This window comes from Akebia trifoliata, chromosome 14 (genome assembly GCF_017979445.1).
Source record: "Akebia trifoliata isolate Shusen 1 chromosome 14, ASM1797944v1, whole genome shotgun sequence".
Classification (NCBI taxonomy): domain Eukaryota; kingdom Viridiplantae; phylum Streptophyta; class Magnoliopsida; order Ranunculales; family Lardizabalaceae; genus Akebia; species Akebia trifoliata.
In genome coordinates this window covers 23,782,736-23,798,477 of record NC_141388.1, presented here as the reverse complement: position 1 = coordinate 23,798,477, position 15,742 = coordinate 23,782,736, and positions in this window count along the sequence as shown.

Here is a 15,742-nt window from a genome sequence, read left to right as displayed (position 1 = left end):
TCAGAAATCAAGCTTTCAATCACTATCTGATTGATAGAGGAAGGGAGGGGCGTGGACGTGATTCCATTCGGTAGATACGATTTTTGAATTTTCAGCTTTTCTATCAATTTAGATGTAGTAGAGGCCATATGAGAAAGACTGGTGTGGTGGCTCTCCTATTTAACTCGCTTCGTCCCTAGATCCATATTGTGCTCTCGTAATCTATCGAGTTCTATCGAGAGCTAGAGGGATTCGAGAGGGTTTGAGAGAGAGAGAGAGAGAGAGAGTTCATTCGAGAGGGTTTGAGAGAGAGAGAGAATGAGAGTTCGCGAGAGAGAGAGAGAGAGTTCATTCGAGAGGGTTTGAGAGAGAGAGAGAGAGAGAATGAGAGTTCGCGAGAGAGAGGTCGAGCGAGGGTTTGCGAGTTAGTGAGAGAGAGAGGGTTTGAGAGAGAGTCCATTCGAGAGAGAGAGAATGGAGAGTCTCACTTTGTTTTTTTTAGTTTAATGAGAGAGGGAGGTAACACTAACTACTGCAAAGTATAAGGATGGCGCTGTAATTAATTGAAAACGGATAAGTTATACGTTAAATCGAAGAGATTGAATCTGATCCGTTCATTTGCGTTAAATCGGACGGCGCCAAAATGTTTGCCAAAATGTTTGTCAAAATGTTTTGCGCTGAACATTTCCCTATATATATATATATGGGAAATGTTCAACAACAAACATTTTTCAAAACATGGGTTAGAGGTCTTGGAATGGGCTGATTTTTGGTGAGAATGATCTCTACGGTGAGAAGATCATCGTCAACAAAAATCAGCCCATTCCAAAACTTCTAACCCCATCAAAAATTATTTACAAAAAATGGACGGTCCACGATTTTTCAACTTGTAATCTGGGGCTAGAAGTTTTGGAATGGGCTGATTTTTGGTGAGGATGATCTCTTCACCGTGGAGATCATCCTCACCAAAAATCAGCCCATTCCAAGACCTCTAACCCATGTTTTGAAAAAGTGTTTGCCATTGAACGGGACCCATATATATATATTTCAATTTTCAATTTTTACTCTTCTTTTCAAAAAAAAAAAAAAAAAAAGAAAAGAAAAATTTATAAGTTTTTTAATTTTATTTTTTCTCCAAAATGTTTATGTGTATATCATACGTTTAACTCTATGTTCTAAAAACCAAACCGAAGATTGATCCGAATATTTGTCAACTTTGTCAGACACAACTTCAATTTGATTGGACCAATGTGTTTAACAAAGAAACTTAAAAATATGTATATATTTTTGTAAAATATATTTCCTTATATTCTTAAAAGGATCATACTTATTGATGTTTCATTATCTGAACCCATTTTATTAAAAAATATGGTCGGTTTAACTCGTGGTGGCATCGCAGGTGCCAGCTAGCTAAGTTGGCAAAGTCTATGGTGATGATAGTATAACATATGAAATTATATTCGTAAAAGCATTTCTATAATTTAAAAAGTTAATTAAAATAGATTCAGCGTCAATAATATTCACCACCCTTCTCTCATTATAACGATTTAATGTTACGTGGGGAAATTTTTGAAATTGACGTCGATAATACTTTAGTCCACCTTCTTTCATTAAATGGTAAAGATAATGACCGTATTATTGTAATGTGTAGTCCATTGTGAAAGAAAAATATTTTGAATACATCTGATCAAATGACTAGCTAAGGAAGAACGAAATTGTTCACGGTAAATAACATATTTTTTAGGTATATAATATTTTAGACTATTTTGTTATCCTTTTCATTCTTTTATTCAATAAGGTCAAATCAGATTTTTAAGCATGTTTTTAATATTTTATTATTTATATGAAAAAAAATGTAACTAATATTACTAAAAATATTATTCTTAAATTTATCCAATAAATTTCTGACAATAGGTTATCAAACAATTCAACATCAAGACAACATATTTGGACAACAAGTTATTAAATAGTACACTCGATTCAACAGGTTGCTTCAGTAACAATAACTTTCTCTCAGCTTCAACAAGTTTATTCAACAACGACAACTTTACATACCACTTTTCAAAACAAACTTTTAGTCTGATGGGGGTCAAATAAAGGAAGTATTGGGTAATTGGTTTCAAATAAGAGAGATTTACCCGACAAACCTTGCCTTTTTATTACAAAAACTCCCTTAGAATTCTTACAACTCCAACAAAACCTTACTTTATGAATTGTTTGTTCCTCAACAAACCTTATTTCATCAAGTTTATTAATCAGCAAACCTTGGAGTAGGGATCCACGTCATAAAACTCAAATTGATGGGGTTAATTTCTCACTCAACAAACCTTCAAGTGGATCCTAACCCTATTAATTTGTGGCACTTAAAAATATGATTTGATGGCATATGGTTATAGAGGATGAAATTCTAAGAACATTGAAAAATAAAATTTGAAAACAAAAGTTAATAGTCACCGTCAAGGTAGAGCTTGGATTGTCTATCAGTGGGGGCTAAATACTAACGGTAGTTGATTGATAATCTTGAGTTCGTTATATGCCAATGCTTAACTCGACCCTACTAAGTCGTTAAAAGAATGAAATTTTAACAGGTTGAACCTTAAAATATAAGAGACATTAGTCATTTCACTTAATATTGAGGTAGACTCACTAGAAACATAGGTACATGTCACTAATTGTTATAGTCTATTTTTTCTTTTAATATTAATTTTATGTCTCTGCCTCTATAGATATTATGTTTTTTTCTTCTATTTTGATTGTTTTTAAGTAACGTCGGATAAATCTATGTTGTGGATTTATAGCAATGATTTTGATATATATAGAGGTGGAAAATACCATCCTTATAAAAAATATTTCTTATATAGATCAAGTAGAACTTTAATATAATATATATATATATATATATAATATATATATATATATATATATATGTACCAAGGGGACCTTACTACACCAAGTTATTACCAATAAACTTTGGAGTGGGACCTACATTCTTTTAAAAGATTAAATACTTCTAAATATCCTTATTTTTTTAATCAAATACTTATTATATACTCTCTCCTCTCAACATCAATTATCTATCCCAAAATCATCATTGGGCCACATGGCCACATGGACAATCTAACAACACAACCTTCTAGATTTCATGATAAAATTCAGATTAAAAAAATAAAAAATAAAAGATAATTAAAATTTATTAGGTTTCATTCATTGTTTGAGTAGAGAATAGTTGTTAGGAGTAGAAAAAATATAATATGCATTTAATTTAAATAAAGAGAGCTATTATTGACACCCCAACTTTTATTTATTACACCCCAATTTCTAAAATTATTTATCACACCCTAATTAAAGATTAAAATACACCATTCAAACATTACAAAAGTTTGGTTCAAGTCATTACCTAAACATTACAAAGAACAATAACACATTCAAACAACTTCAACAATTGTTTAAAATTAGGATTAGCCTCAGATATAATTAAAAATCTAACAAATAAAAATCTAGAGAGAGAGGGAAATAGATTCCATTGGCATCCCAACTTTTCCTATTTTCAATCAGTAACTTATTTTTATTTTATTTTAATTGGGGTGTAATAAGTTAAAATTGCTAATAACAACTCTCTAAAGAAATTAGGGTATTATAGGTATTTATTTAAATTTTAGAGTGATGTGGGTCCATTCCAAGGTTTGTTGGGCAACTAGCTTGAAAGATTGTTGTCATGAAATGCAATAATTATGAAAGGGATTTTTGTAATGAAAATGCAACAATACTGAGGCTGCTAGTAGATCTCTTTTAGTTTTTCAAAGTTCAGAGGGGACTAACCCTCACTGGGCCTATGTGGCTCCGCCCCTATTCACCGTTGAATTTTAGTTTTACATTTTCCATGAAATCTAGAAGTTGTGGTGTTGGACTGCAAATTTTATAATTCTTGTGGGCCCAATGATCCTTATTAAGACTTGAAATCTTATTAAGTCATGATAGCCTAATTCATAAAGTAAGGTTTGATGAGTGACAAACTTGATAAAGTATGAGAATATTTGCAATAAAATTGCAACAGATAGGTCTACTTGGTAAATCTCACTTCAAATAATACATTTAGAATAGAGAGATTTACCCGACAGACCTAATTGTTGCATTTTTATCACAAAAACTCCCTTGAATTCTAAGAACTCCAAGGAAACCTTTTTTTCCCACTAAACTGGAATTATATTAAGAAGAAAATTAGGTTACAAGACGAATGTGGGGAAGTGTCACTATATCACCCAAGTCAACTTTCCTTGCCAAGATGGGAAGGTATGCCATAGTGGAAAAAACAAAAGAAGAGTTTCAAGAAACCCCATAGATTGCGAGTGCATTATCCACTCCATTACATTCTCTCCATGTATGCTTGATTCTCCATTAAAACTTTAAGAATGCATCCCTAATTTCATTCATCATTGAGCACATTCTCTGCAGAATTGTAGCCTCTTTGTCTCATTAAAAACCAACTAAAATTCAAGCTCAATAATTACTCATTGGGGATGAAATTTCATATTTTGAAGAACCTACAACAGTACAGAGATTTTTGCAATGTTGTTGGATAAACTACCATGAGCTAAACAACTGATCAATGTCTTAAAATACTGATTTATCTGCACATTTCCTAGGCCTTTATCTCAGTTTAAGCCCCATGTTTTACCATTATTAATAAATAATCATGTTATGATTCAAAATATCTCATTGCATGTTTCATCATGTTAATTAGAAATAATTACATGGAATAATGTATTTGTTAGAAATTTGATCACGCCTGTGTTCATTGTGCAGGTCAAAGATCAGAATATAAAAAATGAACACTAATTCATCCAATCGACTTTGCATTACAAATAGGAGGAAGACTAAAAGTCACCAGTTAAAGATCAACCATTTCAGAGATAACTTCACTGTGGCACTATAAAAGTAGCAAGGGTTGCCCTAATTTTGCAAGGAGCGCTCTCGCATGTGAAAGATGATTGATTGATGGAGGCGTCTCGAAAAGGATTCTTCCAGAATCCCTAATTTCGACTATAAATAGGATCCTTACTTATTATGGAAAAAACCTATGGTCTTAACTCCCCTTCTTTAATCTTTTGGCATGTAACCAATTCGTTTCATTTCCATTTTTAGAGTAAGTTTTATGTAATTTTCTATAAATTGTGAGAGTGAGAAAGAAGAAAGAGTGTTTAATACTCCATTACTTCAATAAATACAAATGTTTTACTTTTTCTCCATCTTTCTTTCTATTTTGTTATGACCTTAGACTAGTCTCCCTCTAATAGAGAGAGGAGAAGCCTAAAGTAAGTCTGTGTTTATTATAATTTAGTTATTTATTCTCTTAATTTACTTTTAATGTTTATGGGTTTTCTTCAAGACTTGTCCCTTGCACCCTTTATACCAAAATTTGATGTTACATACTTAGATAAGCTTTACATGCTCTATGTTTATTTTAGATATTGAGTAGTAGGGGTTTCATACTATAGTGAGTGATGGAACCCTAACTTAGTTTCACAATTCAGTTTTTATTGCTAAATAAATCAAAGAAGCAATACCAAGTTCTTTGGATTGAGATTTGAAATATGATAGAACTAGATTATGATAGGTAGATGGCTCTAGGTGGATCATCATCTCTAATGACTTTAATTCATTATTTTAATTTAATTTCAAGCAATTTTTATTCTATTTTTGAAACTCCCAATGTGACGACCCATCAAACGCTAACACAAAATCCCATGTCAGATCTCGAGGCACTAGGTAGCACCTCGAAATTTCGGCATGGTCTCCTCTATTTCTGTTAGCATTCCAAGGAGTTCAACCTATTCCACTTAATAAATAACATCCAATATCTTGTATATACATACCAAATATAATAATGACGGAAGCCTATATACATACGATAGATCAGAGTACGGAAGGATAAGTAGAATACATGATTATACAAATATTCCTCACTCTAACAAAAGTTCAACGCTCAAAATAAGATCCATAATACTAACTGAACGAACTAGCACTACTAGGGGGTATAGCCTCAGTACTCACCAGGTAACGGACTCTGGTCGTCTATCTGACCTGCCAAATAGTCTTCACTCGTGTTCAACACCTGTCTCGCCAAGTTCTGGATCTGAAACTAAAAAAAAATAAAGAAGGAAAAGATGAGTAACAATGGTTACCTAGTAGGGAAGCAAACGATTTTTGCTAATAACTTCTTCTAACATGAACGAATAAACATACTGAATCATTATAAAATATGCAAAGTTTTACAGAAAAAAGTATGATTAACTGGTACACATAGTCAGGGATGAGCAACTAAACATTTTAAAACTTACATTACATCAATCAACAGTATCCACTATAGCATTTTCTTTTTATACAAATTTAATTGACCAAATAGAAACATTAAACATGCATTTCATTTTATATATCAAAATAAGGCAACAGATACATAAAACACAATGGTGGAGTAGTAGAATTAGAGAGTTGGGATTCACGATCAGATCGCTCCCAATCAGAACATGATGTTTCATAATAAAGTATTAATTCCTGATTTTGTGACTGGTCATTGTTTATCATACTTACGGGACCATTTATTCATCTTAGGCTGGTCGTTTGACGTGATCGTAAGCAATAGATCCATTTTTGATGTGTCAAAGCGTTCACTATAGATTGTTAGTGATCACTGACTAATCATCTTCGTTTATGCTTATCAGGCGTGTAAGTGATTCTCAAAAATACAATCTCATTCGTAGATTGTCATATTTACATTTCAAGTTCACTAGTAAAGATAGAGATGAATAAACTCGGATTCTAGTTGTGACTCCACTCTTATACACGTCCCATATAACGTATGAGTTTGGTTGTCCGTACCGTACATCCCAGGATAATATATCACTTCAAATGATATGACAGACTATCCCTTCAAGCATTCACAAGCTCTTTAACAGTTTACAAAATAGCTACATATACATATCATCTCTTTTCTTTGAAAACAACAAAGAAATTTTCTTTGAAAATAAATAAGAAATTAATATTACAGAGTTAAGATTATATATCTAGTTTCCTACCATGCAATTGTGGTCACGCGGCCTAAAATGAATAACAATACAAACATGTAAATAAACATGCACGTCACCTCGTGACAATAGAAAGTAAATTAACCTTGGATATCCGTTCATCAACCCACACATAACATTACAATGTAAAATGCGGACATCACCCCTCAGGTGTGATTCTTACATTTTACTATTTCATCACCTTTTTCTCATTTTTCGATTTTTGTACTTTTCATTTTTTCAAACACACCATTCATTTTTCTATATTTATTCACTCAATATGCGTTTATTGAATATTAAATCTTTTTTAAAACTTTGAAATTCATTTTTATCATTTTAATTGAAAATTATAAAACTTAAATCAAAACGGGATCCGAACAATGCACAGAATCCAACTAGTGGAACTAATCCGGTGAAATTTCCTACCCACGTATAATTTGTTATAAAACACAATTAAATCTATCAAACATAAAGATTATGTGTGAATTTGAAATAATAAAAATAATTCTACATTTTTAAATATATTACAAGTTTTCGTTAAAAATCCTAAATGTAATTTTCACAATCTACGATTACCAATAGAAATTGAGTTCAATCTCTGTGCGATAGAATTGAAGCACGTGCAAAAAAATTTAAATGATCAATGTGAAAATCGAGGTAGATCTGACATCGAGACAACTAATTTTTAAATCGGGCCCAATGATTTCGAAGATCTTGATGTAGTTGTCATTTCTCCCTTCTGCAATAAATGACGATTTAGGCTCGAAATAAATAAAATATAAGGTCAAAGTTTCGAAATCCTCGTATATCCTATGATTGTTATTTGATGAAGCGAAAAGAAAGAGAAGAAAAAAATAAAATAAAATGGGTGGATTTTATAGAGGTCGGTGTTGCAGACGTTTTTCTCTTTTTCGTCGAGCGTCGACGGTGACTCGTTTGTGATGAAATCGAATGACAAACGTTGGAAAATTTTCTTTAATGTTCAACTGAATTTTTAATGCATTTGGGGAGATAATGAATAGTAACGGCATTTAAAAATTATTTATATAAAATTTGCAGGACGAATTTGGTATTTTTTGACATTGTTTTATTTGACGATAACTCAATCATCCGAACTCCAAAAGTAATGAGTGAATACTCTATTTTATATAATTTTTTGTTTCGGATCTAATAGAATGGTCAAATTTTGTCTTTAACAAAAATCTACATTTTCGGCCTGTTAAGACCTTAAAATTGACGTTGTTTCCGTTTTGACGATAACTTAACTTTTATAACTTTTTTTTTTGCAGATCCAATAGTGCCATTAGATTTTAAAAATTCTTTCTCTAACAAAAATTTAATTTTTTAGCCTAGTCCAACTTGAAAATCGAGGATTTTATAATTTTTCCGTTCGAACTCGCATTTGAATGTGTTTATAGGTTAAAGTATGTTATTCGACAATTTTGAATCCAATAGTGATATCATATTACATTAAAAATGACTAGAAAAATATCCTAAAATTTTATCTTAAATCTCACTTTCAGAATTTTCTCAAAATTCCACTGTTTATTTTTCTTGAGATACGAATAAAAAACTTAGGGTATTACATTCTCCCCTCTTAATAAAAATTTTGTCCTCAAAATTTTAATGTCATATCCTATTCTTCAAATACTCCTTATTATTGATATTCATATCGGATTCAACATCTCTACCTCTCATTCCATATTTTACTTATTGTGATATTTCCTCAAAACTCTTGTCATAAATCTTATGATTTAAAATTTTAATCAAGAGGATAAATCTTACATCGCATCTTTTAAACCCATCAAATAAATCGTCTCGCAAATTAACCACATGTGAAGGGTCTGACAAATACTTCTTCAACATGGATATGTGTAACTCGTCGTGAATTTGTTTGAGTTGCAGTGGTAGAATCAATCTGTAAGTCACTAGCCCTATCCGTTCAATTACCTCAAATGGTCTCATAGCTGTAAGCCACATACTTCCTTTCTCTACTCCTAACTTATACTCTACTAAATTTATTTTCTTTTACATACTACATGCTCTTTCGAAATTGTACGATACCCTTTCAAAATTTTACCAGTTCCTCAACTCAACCATATATAGTATCAGTTATTACTCATACTTTCATATGCTACATAGTCACATTACTAGTCTTCTAAATTACACTCGTCTTCTCACACTTTACAACCATCCTAATACCTAAAACATACTTATTAATTATCAAAATGCATATTACTACTCATCATTATATTAACACGCATCCTCACAACACACATTTTCACGTGTCATGTTCTTTTCTACCCTACTCTACTATGCCTATTTCATCAACATTCTTTACCCTATACTACTCAACAACTTTTTATCATCATAGTCTCCCTGTGGTGTAGGTAATTTCATTACTCAATCTGTGTCAGTAGTTTCTAGCTCTAGTAAGTATGAAAAATCTTAGTAGAATTATATGATGTAGAGGACCTAGTATTGAATAAAACTCCAATTCTTAACATTATAATTAAAAATTGTACCTTCCAAAACTTCATCAAAGATAAGTACTTCCTTTTGGGTCATAACCCCTACTTGCAACTGTGATAGAGGGCAGTCTCTCCTAATATGCCCCACCTGACCACACGCGTAATATGTCAACGATCTTGTCTTCGTAGGTTTCTATGAAGTGGGCAATTGGTAGATTGGGGTCTGCAGGCTCTGAACCTACCTTGTTGGTTCTTTTGGCCCTGTTGGCATCATTGGAGCCCCAATTATTTTATGACTTGGTGATAAGGGAACCCTACAACTCGATGGTGGAGGAGTTCTATACTATGGATACACTGATTCAGAGGTGATTGGCCTCGACTACATTGGCCTTTAGGCCGGGTCTAATTTGGAAAAAAAAGAGGTCTAGGGTTAACTGATTTTTCCCCGGGACATTTGTAATTCCATTCCCTCTTGCTTTTGACCGTTAGTTTGGTATGTTTGCAGTGGTATAAATATTGCAAGAGCGATATTGATGAGAGCACTGCTAATAAGAGCGATGTTGTGAGAGTTATATGGTAATCAATAAGAAATAACGATCTATGCATAAGAAATATCCCATAATAATCCAAATCACCTTGATCGTAATACTAACATTATGCAAAAATCACTTCCAAAAGGAGCAAAGATATCCATAACCTCAACAATCATAGTAAAACATAGTAGGAAAAGTGTTCCTTTTAAAGGACGCAAAAGAGTTGTCCATAGAAATAATGATTATGACATTGAAGCATGTTAATGGGCAGAAGAGCTTGAAGTATACCACATATCTCACAAGTAAGACTCAATCAATAGATCTGCTACTTATTTCAGTCACAAGCGAAGTACAATGATTCTGCAACCAATGGTGATATCTAAAAAGGCTACCAATGACCAGATTAGAAAGAAATCACTTTATTTCCTAAGATAGAAAGTGAGTAGAAGAATTACCCCCAATTTGTGCTATGCCAATAGTTGGGAATCAGCAGAATTAGCCAACTGGGTGAAACAAATATTGAGACATGACTCCATGAGGAATAGACTAGAAAAACTGGGACTACTAGTAGTAGTATAAATCTCAATATTTGAAGTAGTCGTAAATATGCCTCTCATGTTGGAACTGTCGTAATTTTGGAACCTAGGAACTCATACATCTATCACTCATGAACAAGAATATACTTTATCATAAAAAAACACTGTTAGACTTGCAGGATGCTAGTTGGACATGAAGTCGCATATGTCCCTCGAAGTAAACTTGAAGGGAAAGATCCTAGTCAGATCCAAAGAATATAAGCCATGCGAGCATATGTTGGAGATTCGAGAAAAACCATAAGGAGAATATATCTGAGCAACTGTAGCAAGATGAACAACAAAGTTTATTGCAAGGGAACTTATCTAGCTACATTTTTGGTATATTTCTTCATCATTGTAGCTAGGATACTTGCCAAAAAAGATGTATGCTTGGCCAGCTTAATGGTAGTCCAGCTATATCAAGGACTTGATAGCATTCATCGTGAGATTACAACTAAACAAAGGGCAACAAAGCCTATAAAACCATCATATGGGTCATTCTGGGTGTTGCGTATCTTAGCGAATGAACATTTCCAGACAATAGTACCTCAAAAATAGATTATGTCGAATACATACAAATCCTATTGCTATGGTAATAATAAACAAGAAGACTTAGACACGTGGGTACATTGAAGCATTGTGTTCAAGTTATAAGATGTCCCTGGAGGCCATATCAACAAAATGAATTTGTTGTAGAACCAATATTTGAAGAATCAGAAATTATTGCTAGATCATCAATCGAATGGATCTATGTATACAGGATAACAACTCTTGGTTACATCTTGGGTATGCCCACATATGTACTACTGGTGAGAAAGCAAAAAAAAATATCCAATGGCAAGGCTATTAGTATAAAATCCACACAAAGTAGCCAGACAATTCTGCTATGATCAGGATGTGCCATTGTAATGCTCATATGAGAAATATAATGTAGTAGAAGCAGTTCTTACCCACTTTTTTAAAGATCCACAAAGTCAATCACAAGAAATATTCTAGAAGTAGAGAAGGTCAAATCATAGTAGAATATGAGAGATATTATAACAACTATTGCAAAAGTCATTGTGTTTTAGTAAAACAGATCCAAAAGAGCATTCGAGAGACAAAAAGGAACATCACCATCAACTACACAAGTTCCCAAAGTACAATATAGACAGATTGGGTGTCAAAGGAAAATACATAACAATGCAAAGTATATCGAGTGAGGGATATGACCTCCTAGAAATTGGAGAAGAGAGAAGCATGAATCCAATACAAGAAGTACCAAATATTGACCCAACATACATCAATAAAGAAGTAGAAAAAGCAAATAAACTTTCAATTCAATTCTCGGGCAAATATTTTTAGAAGAAGATGTAAACGTAGATTATGCACCAATAAAAACAACAGCTACATTGCAAATAACAGGTGGAAGAAAGGTGACAAGAAAGAAAATGTCAGGGGAGAAATTGATAAAAAGAATAGTGAAAGTAAAAAAATCAGAGTAAGAAAAAAAAAGAACAATGATGGACATCATCAACCCAAAAAGGTCAAAAAGACTAATGATAACAGGTAAGTAAATTTAAATAGGTTAATAAAATTTAAAAATCCTCGATTATGTGATGTAGTAAAGTAAGGATAATGGTGCTTTAAATCATTGTTACTTAGAACACTAAACTAGGTAGGCAAACCAAGACCCTAGTTGGTAATTATTGAGAACATGAGACCAAAAGGTAAAATGTCACAACCCAAAATGCTAATACAAATCCCCATGTCAAATCCTGAGGTATTAGGTGACATCTCGAAATTTTGGCATGGTCTTCGCTGTTTATGTTAGCATTCCATAACACAACTACTACCTACTAAACCTTATACAAAATATCATGTATATATATAAACGAATAGAATAATAGTAGATGTCAAATGTACAACGAATACGTAATGTAAATTAGAGTGAGGAAGGTGTAACAATATACAAAATTTACAAAGATTACACTCCCTCTAACATAAACCTAACACTCAACTCAAAATCTATATACATCCTGGACAAACTAACTTTTAGTGAGTGTAGCCCCAATGCTCACCAGGTAACGGACCTTGGTTGTCAGTCTAACCCACTAGATAATCTTCACTTGCCAGTTTTATACCTACCTCACCAACTGTAGGCTTTGAAGCTAAAAAGAACTTAAATTAAATGGAAAGTAAAAAAAAATTAAAGATGACATTTACTTAAATGTTTTTAATGAAATAAATACTGGAAAATTACATATGGGGAGAACAAAAAAATTAACATTTTGTTTCTACCCCAAAAAATTTTCTAATGGCGGCGCCGATAGCAAGCTGCACAATTTCACGAAAATTGGGTTTTCATCCAATTTTTTCTTTCTTCGACGATTCTTTAATCCATTATCCCACCCACGAATTAATTGTTAAAATACGATTAAACACACATTAAACATGTAGGTTTCACATGAATTTCAAATAAACGAAAAGAAATCTACTTTTTGAAACAACATCAGAATTTCGATAAAAATCCTATATGTAATTTTTGCAATTTACTGTTACCAATAAGAATTAAAAGTCCCCTATCAAAAATCACGATTGTCAAACATGATGAGCTAACATGAGAGTCAAAGTTGGATGTACAAAAATTGAGGTTGGGTGTGTTTGGTTGCGGCTGGTTTTCCAAGATCTTAAAGACGACATTCTCTTTTCCTCCTTCGATGGAAGATGAATCTAACTCTAGTTCGATGGAACCCTCGAGTAGAATGCATTGGAAACCACTTGAAGTATATGGCTGATTTTTTATAAAGTATGTGGAAGAAGAAATGAAATAAGAATTAAGAACCGTAAAAATGTATAACTCGATGACATCGACAACTTTTCCTTCTTCATCGAGGCTCAACGATGTCTCGTTCAAAATGAATATTGAGGTAAAGAGGGTTGAAACCTTTGGGTGTTCAATCGGCTGGGTTTTGGTTCGTTGGATAGAAGAGAAAATGAAATAAAAGTGAAGGGTTTTATTCTTTTATATAAAGGCTAGAGGGTCATACTTGGTATTTCTAATTTGTTTTTATCGTTGGCAGTATTTTGACTTTTCAGACTTGGAAATCAACGAATGAATAGTCCATTCTTATTAATTTTTCATTGCGAACCTAATGTTGTGATCAAATTTTACTAATTCTCTTTCTAACAAAAATTCACCTCTTTAGGTCCAAACTAACACGAAAATCAAGAATTTTATAATTATTTTGTCTAAACTCGAATTCAAACGTGTTTACAAGCTAAAGTATGTTTTTGAACCATTTTGAATCCAATGACGAAGTCAGATTCATTAAAAAATAAATAGAACAAAATTAGAGTATTTTACTCTAACTCCCTTTTTCAGAATTTTCTCAAAATTTTCCTATTTAATTTCCTCAAGATACGAATTAAAAACTCGGGTTATTATAAAAAAAATCAACGCTTCATAGTAACAGTGCAATAAAATAGGTTAACTTCTCTCTATAGAATAAAGTAGATCATAAAACAACCAAGTTCATTATTCTATACAATCGAAGAGAGAAAATTATGATAGAAATTTGAGTACTATATCAACACTATGAACTTTTGGGGTTTATATTGAAAGAAAAGCTTGAAACAAGAAAATTCTAGTAAAAAAACAAACATACACACACACACACCACACATTTAGTATAATTATATACATATATTTTGTTTTTATTTTTGAAAAAACTCTTCTGAGATGAAGAATGTCATTGAAATAACTGTCATCAGTAAAGTTGCCGGTAAAAGAAGAAAGTTAGCAACACATGAAAAATCGATTAGAACTCTTGTCATTATTGAAAAAGATATTAAAAAAGAGTTGGAGGAAGATAATTGATCAGTGTCTCAAAACACTAATTTATCTGCACTTTTTCTAAGCATTTATCTCGGTTTTTATCACTATTTCTTTATATTAAGTAAATAAATATGTTAAGCCTCGAAATATCACATTGCATGTTCTTCCATACTAATTAGGCTTAATTAAGCATAAATAATTGTATTTGTCGAAAAATCCTGATTACGAGTATCACTATTGTAGACACCCCATTTTTGCATCCGCTTAATTCGATAATTCATCACCTGATTGTTGCGCATTCCTAATGATGAGCTCAAAGAACTCGAAGGCTTGTAAGTACTGTCCCTATTTTTTCTCATTTCTAGTCCCTCCATCTCCTGTACTCGTTATGACTCGATATATAGAATTAAGCACATTTAGAATCGCTACACCTTACACTCGATTTAGCAAGTACATACAGTTAGGTTCGCTACACATTTCGATAACATAGGGATATCACGACGCTAGAAAAATGTGACCTCGAAACTTATAAATAATCACATTGGAATTAAAAGAAACCTCACATCAAAATTTATAAAATGTAGAAAAAATCAACAAAATGACAAAAATACCTCTTATAAACCTCGAACCTTTGGAAAATCTTATAAGTACCTTCATTGCATTCAGAATATGATTTCAAATCTAACAGATCCAAATTAAAAAAAAATAGAGAAATTTATGAAAATTACAAAAATGACCAAAATACCCCTCAATGTTTGACTTTGACCTAAAGACTTTGACTCTTAGGAAAACGTAATAAATCATCAACGGATTTACGTGCATCAAAAAAAAAAAAAAATTGCACATTTAGAAATATTAAAATTTTCCATATGAAACGATGAAAAATAAATTAAAAATTCTAATCTTAATTAAATAATCAAAATCGAAAATTTTAACTTCAATTAAACGATCAACTTGAAAATTTTAAATCAAATTCAATCGACTAATTAAATTCAAATTGAAATTAAATCAACCAATCAAATTAAAATTAAAATTCAATCAGCCAATCGAATTCAAATTAAAATTTTAATCAACCAATCAAATTCAAATTCAAATTCAATTGACTAATCAAACTCAAATTGAAATTAAATTAACCAATCAAAATTCAAATTCAAATTCAAATAACCAATCAAATCCAAATTAAAATTCAATCGACCAATCGAATTCAAATTAAAATTCAATCGACCAATAAAAATTCAAATTAAAAATCAAATTAAAATTAAGATTCAATCGATATAGGACTACCAAATAGCGAATAATGTGGGAT